We start from the raw sequence: 6,958 nt of genomic DNA, 5'->3' as shown, positions 1-6,958 counted from the left end.
AGAAGAATATAGTGGTTTCTATCCTGATATCTTAAAGTGGATCTGACTCACTTCCGTACTATCCTACTTATCTAGAGAATCTTGAAACATAGCAGAGACTATGAAGTATTGAGAGGAAGGGACCTGGAAGTATGCAGAGTAAAATAAGTAGTCTCAGTGAAAGCATCACCTCTGTGGAAGGAGGGACATGGAAGAAAAAAGGAACTCCTAGCAAGCTTGGTTGTCAAAAGAAAGGAAAGGCATTAAAGAGAAGGAAATTAGGGTCTTACAGAAACAAAAGAGTGACTTCCCCAGTGGACCAGTGGCTAAGACTCTGTGTTCCCAGTGCAGGGGGCCTGGGTTTGATCCCTCTTTAGGGAGCTGTTAAGAGATCCCACATGCTGCAACTAAAAGATCCCACCTGCTAAGACCTGGCACAGCCAAATAGATAAAAATAAGTAAGTAAATAGTGAAAAAAAAAAAGAGAGAGAAAGAAACAAAAGAGAATCACAAAATCAGAAGACATTTCAAATACTCCTCCAAGGAAAGTCCTAGAAATCTGAAACTTTCATTGCACTATAGACTAACAGAAGAAGGACATAGTGAATATATATATATATAAATTATTCATACTCCTCCTACTTGTCTTTGTATAACTGTAATTGATGGTCCTGGAAATTTTTAAATTTCAAATGACCAGAAAACGATTGCAAATATCCATAGTAAGCTATTATAAGAATAAAACAAAATGAAAACCAATGCATTTCTACATTTTCCCCCTAAAAACATTCAGAGAACAGGATATCATTGTAACATAGTATCATAGGGCACCAACTCAAATTTTTAAACAAGCACATATATTTACAAATTTTTAAAGTCTGAGACAAAAAGAACAGATATGGACTAAAATTAAAGTATGAGATAAGAGTTGACCAAACTCAGGAAAGAATCAAGACAAAATATTCTTTGAAAGAGATTTAACTATTAATATTTGGGGCTTCCTTGGTGGGTCAGTGGTAAAGAATCCCCCTGCAATGCAGGAGATGCGAGTTCAATCCCTGGGTCAGGAAGATCCCCTGGAAGAGGAAGTGGCAACCTGTTCCAGTACTCTTTTTTGGAAAATGGCATGGACAGAGGAACCTGGTCAGCTACAACCCACAGGGCCACAGAGAGTCAGACACAACTGAGTGACTGAACACCCACATAGTAGATTTACAATATTGCATTAGTTTCATGTGTACAGCAAAGTGACAGTGAAATAGTCTTTTTTTTTTAATTCTTTTCCATTGTGTTGTTCAGTCACTAAGTTCTGTCCAGCTCTTCAACCCAGTGGACTGTAGCACGCCAGACTCCTTTGTCCTCCATCATCTCCCAGAGTTTGCTCAAATTCACATCCATTGAATCAGTGATATTTGTCCATTATACTTTATTACAAAATATTGAATATAGTTCCCAGAAACTAAAGAGCCTCTTGATGAGGGTGAAGGAGAGTGAAAAAGCCAGCTTAAGATGATTTTAAAAACTAAGATCATAGCATCCAACCCCATTATGCATGGCGAATAGAAGGGGAAAGGTGGAAGTAGTGACAGATTTCCTCTTCTTGGGCTCCAAAATCACGGCAGGCTGTGACTACAGCCATGAAATAAGACAACTGTTTCTTGGCAGGAAAACAATGACAAACATAGACAGTGTGTTGAAAAACAGAGACATTACTCTGCCAACAAAGGTCCGTATGGTGAAGGCTGTGGTCTTCCCAGTGGTCACATACAGTTGTGAGAGCTGGACCATAGAGAAGGCAGAATGCCAAAGAATTGATGCCTTCAAACTGGGTGCTGGAGAAGATTCCTGAAAGTCCCTTGGGTAGCAAGGAGATCAAACCAGTCAATCTTAGGAGATCAACTCTGAATATTCACTGGAAGGACTAATGCTGAGGCTGAAGTTCCAGTATTTTGGTCATCTGATGTACACAGATGATTCATTGGAAAAGTCCCTGATGCTGGGAAATATTGAAGGCAGAAGGAGAAGAAGGCATCACCCATACAATGAACATGAACCTGGGCAAAATCTGGGAGATGATAAAGGACAGGGAGTCCTGGCATGCTGCAGTCCATGGGGTCACAAAGCGTGGGACACAACTGGGCAACTGAATGAAAACAACAACATTCTATACAGTAAAGTCTTCCTGCGTGGTGTTAGTGTTAAAGAACCCCCCTGCCAATGCAGGAGACATAAAGAGCTCAGTTCAGTTCAGTTGCTCAGTTGTGTCCGACTCTTTGTGACTCCATGAACCGCAGCATGCCAGGCCTCCCTGTCCATCACCAATAGCTGGGGTCCACCCAAACCCATGTCCATTGTGTTGGTGATGCCATCCAACCATCTCATCCTCTGTCGTCCCTTTCTCCTCCTTCCCTCAATCTTTATCAACATCAGGGTCTTTTCAAATGAGTCAGCTATTTGCATCAGGTGGCCAAAGTATTGGAGTTTCAGCTTCAACATCAGTCCTTCCAATGAACACCCAGGACTGATATCCTTGAGATTGGCTGGTTGGAACTCCTTGCAGTTCAAGGGACTCACAAGAGTCTTCTCCAACACCACAGTTCAAAACCATCAATTCTTTGGTGCTCCACTTTCTTTATGGTCCAACTCTCACATCCGTACATGACTACTGGAAAAATAATTGCCGTGATGAGATGGACCTTTGTTGGAAAAGTAATGTCTCTGTTTTTTAATATACTGTCTAGGTTGGTCATAACTTTCCTTCCAAGGAATAAGTGTCTTTTATTTCATGGCTACAATCACCGTCTGCAGTGATTTTGGATCTCAGAATAAAGTCAGCCACTGTTTCCACTGTTTCCCCATCTATTTCCCACGAAGTGATGGGATCAGACGCCATGATCTTCGTTTTCTGAATGTTGAGCTTGAAGTCAACTTTTTCACTCTCCTCTTTCACTTTCATCAAGAGGCTTTTTAATTCCTCTTCACTTTCTGCCATAAAGGTGGTGTCATCTGCATATCTGAGGTTTCTGATATTTCTCCTGGCAATCTTGATTCCAGCTTGTGTTTCTTCCAGTCCAGCATTTCTCATGATGTACTCTGCATAGAAGTTAAATAAGCAGGGTGACAATATACAGCCCTGATGTACTCCTTTTCCTATTTGGAACCAGTCTGTTGTTCCATGTCCAGTTCTAACTGTTGCTTCCTGACCTGCATACAGGTTTCTCAAGAGGCAGGTCAGGTGGTCTGTCTGGTATTCCCATCTCTGTCAGAATTTTCCACAGTTTGTTGTGATCCACACAGTCAAAGGCTTTGGCATAGTCAATAAAGCAGAAATAGATATTTTTCTGGAACTCTCTTGCTTTTTGGATGATCCAGCAGATATTGGCAACTTGATTTCTGGTTCCTCTGCCTTTCCTAAAACCAGCTTGAACATCTGGAATTTCATGGTTCACATATTGCTGAAGCCTGGCTTGGAGAATTTTGAGCATTACTTTACTAGCGTGTGAGATGAGTGCAATTGTGCAGTAGTTTGAGCATTCTTTTGCATTGCCTTTCTGTGGGATTGGAATTAAAACTGACTTTTTTCCAGTCCTGTGACCACTGCTGAGTTTTCCAAATTTGCTGGCATATTGAGTGCAGCACTTTCACAGCATCATCTTTCAGGATTTGAAATAGCTCCACTGGAATTCCATTACCTCCACTAGCTTTGCTCGTAGTGATGCTTCCTGAGGCCCACTTGACTTCACATTCCAGGATGTCTGGCTCTAGATGAGTGTGAGTGATCACACCATCATGATTATCTAGGTCGTGAAGTTTTTTTTTGTACAGTTCTTCTGTGTATTCTTGCCACCTCTTCTTAATATCCTCTGCTTCTGTTAGGTCCATATCATTTTTGTCCTTTATTGAGCCTATGTTTGCATGAAATGTTCCCTTGTTGTCTCTAATTTTCTTGAAGAGATATCTAGTCTTTCCCATTCTATTGTTTTCCTCTATTTCTTTCTATTGATTGCTGACAAAGGCTTTCTTATCTCTTTTTGCTATTCTTTGGAACTCTGCATTCAGATGGGTATATCTTCCCTTTTCTCCTTTGCTTTTCACTTCTCTTCTTTTCACAGCTATTTGTAAGCCTCCTCAGACAGCCATTTTGCTTTTTTACATTTCTTTATCTTGGGGATGGTCTTGATTCCTGTCTCCAGTACAGTGTCACGAACCTCTGTCCATAGTTCACCAGGCACTCAATGAAACTAAGCCATGTCGTGTGGGGCCACCCAAGACAGACGGCTCATGGTGGAGAGGTCTGACAGAATGTGGTCCACTAGAGAAAGGAATGGCAAGTCACTTCAGTATTCGTGCCTTGAGAACCCCATGAACAGTATGAAAAGGCAAAAAGATAGAACACTGAAAGATGAACTCCTCAGGTCGGTAGGTGCCCAGTATGCTACTGGAGATCAGTGGAGAAACAACTCCAGAAAGAATGAAGGGATGGAGCCAAAGCAAAAACAACACCCCATTGTGGATGGGACAGGTGATAGAAACAAGGTTCAATGCTGTAAAGAGCAATATTGCATAGGAACCTGGAATGTCAGGTCCATGAATCAAGGCAAATTGGAAGTGGTCAAACAGGAGATGGCAAGAGTGAACATCGATGTTCTAGGAATCAGGGAACTAAGATGGATTGGAATGGGTGAATTTAACTCAGATGACCATTGTATCTACTATTGTGGGCAGGAATCCCTTAGAAGAAATGGAGTAGCCATCATAGTCAACAAAAGAGTCCAAAATGCAGTACTTGGATGCAATCTCAAAAACGACAGAATGATCTCTGTTCGTTTCCATGGCAAACCATTCAATATCACAGGAATCCAAGTCTATGCCCCAACCAGTAACACTGAAGAAGCTGAAGTTGAATGGTTCTATGAAGACCTACAAGACCTTTAAAACTAACACCCCAAAAAAGATGTCGTTTTCATTTTAGGGGACTGGAATGCAAAAGTAGGAAGTCAAGAAACACCTGGAGTAACAAGCATATTTGGCCTTGGAGTACAGAATGAAGCAGGCCAAAGGCTAATAGAGTTCTGCCAAGAGAATGCACTGGTCATAGCAAACACCCTCTTCCAAAAACACAAGAGAAGACTCTACACATGGACATCACCAGATGGTCAACACTGAAATCAGATTGATTATATTCTTTGCAGCCAAAGATGGAGAAGCTCTATACAGTCAGCAAAAACAAGACCGAGAGCTGACTGTGGCTCAGATCATGAACTCCTTATTGCCAAATTCAAACTGAAAGTGGGGAAAACCATAGACCATTCAAGTATGACCTAAATCAAATCCCTCATGACTATACAGTGGTAGTGAGAAATAGATTTAAGGGACTAGATCTGATAGAGTGCTTGATGAATTATGGATGGAGGTTCGTGACATTGTATAGGAGACAGGAATCAAGACCATCCCAGAGAAAAGGACATAAGAGATGTGGGTTCAATTCCTGGGTCAAGAAGATCTCCTGGAGGAGGAAATGGCAACCCACTCATATCTGCCTGGTGGATCCCACGGACAGATGAGCCTGGCAGGCTACAGTCCATGGGGTCACAAAGAGTTGAACACAATTGAAGTGACTTAGCACTATTATACAGTAAATCTTTGTTGGTTATCTATTTTATAACCATTTTATTTATTGGCTAGCATTTTTATAACCGTTTTATTTTATTGAAGTATAGTTGATTTACACTATTTTGTTAATTTCTGCTATACAGCAAAGTGGTTCAGTTATACATACATTTATATTCTTTTTCATGTTCTTTTCCATTATGGTTTATCACAGGATATAGACTAATTCTCTGTGCTATATAATAGGACCTTGATGTTTATCCATCCTATTTATACAAGTTTGCATATGCTAATCCCAAAGTCCCAGTCCTTCCCACCACCAACCCCCTCCCCCTTGGCAATCAGAAGTCTGTTCTCTATGTCTGTTAATCTATTTCACAGATATGTTCATTTGTATTACATTTTAGATTCCACATATAAGCTATATATTCTACTATTTGTCTTCTCTTTCTGGTTTACTTTGCTTATCATGATAATCTATAAGTCCATGCATGTTGCTACAAATGGCACTATTTTATTCTTTTTTAATGGCTGAGTAATATCCCATTGTATACATATACCACATCTTTTTTTTCCTTTCATCTGTTGATGGGCATTCAGGTTGTTTCCGTGTCTTGACTATTGTAAATAGTGCAGCTGTGAACATAGGTGAAGGACAGGGAAGCCTGGGATGCTGAGTCCATGGGGTTGCAAAGAGTTGGACATGACTGAGCGACTGAACAACATGAACATAGGGGTGCATGTATCTTTTTGAATTGTAGTTTCATCTGGACATATGCCAAGGAGGGGGATTGCTGACCCATATGATAACTGACTCTAGTTTTGGTTTTTTGAGGAAACTCCACACTGTTTTCCATAGGAGCTGTGCCAATTTACATTCTTACCAACAATGTAAGAAGGCTCCCTTTTCGTTCCCTTTTCTCCATACCCCCTCTAACATTTATTATTTGTGGACTTTTTAATGATGTCCATTCTGACTAGTGTGAGGTAGTACCTCACTGTATTTTTGATTTGCATTTCTCTAATAATTAGCTTAATGGGCATCTTTTTATGCGTTCATTGGCCATCTGTTTGCCTTCTTTAGAGAAAGGTCTATTTAGAACTTCTCTCCATTCTTCAATTGGGTTATTTGATTTTTTTTGTCACTGAGTTGTATGAACTGTTTGTATATTTTGAAAGTTAAGCTCCTACTGGTTGCATAATATGCAATTTTCTCCAAGTCCATATGCTGTCTTTTCACTTTGTTTATGATTTCCTTTGCTGTGCAAAAATGCATATTCCTTTCATGGATCACAGCCTTGTTGTGACAAAAGGGCTTGCGTAACTTAATGAAGCTATGAGCCATGCCATGCAGGGCCACCCGAGATGG

The sequence above is a fragment of the Ovis canadensis genome, chromosome 1 (assembly GCF_042477335.2).
Source record: "Ovis canadensis isolate MfBH-ARS-UI-01 breed Bighorn chromosome 1, ARS-UI_OviCan_v2, whole genome shotgun sequence".
In the NCBI taxonomy this organism is placed as follows: domain Eukaryota; kingdom Metazoa; phylum Chordata; class Mammalia; order Artiodactyla; family Bovidae; genus Ovis; species Ovis canadensis.
Note: the sequence above shows the minus strand (reverse complement) of the source record.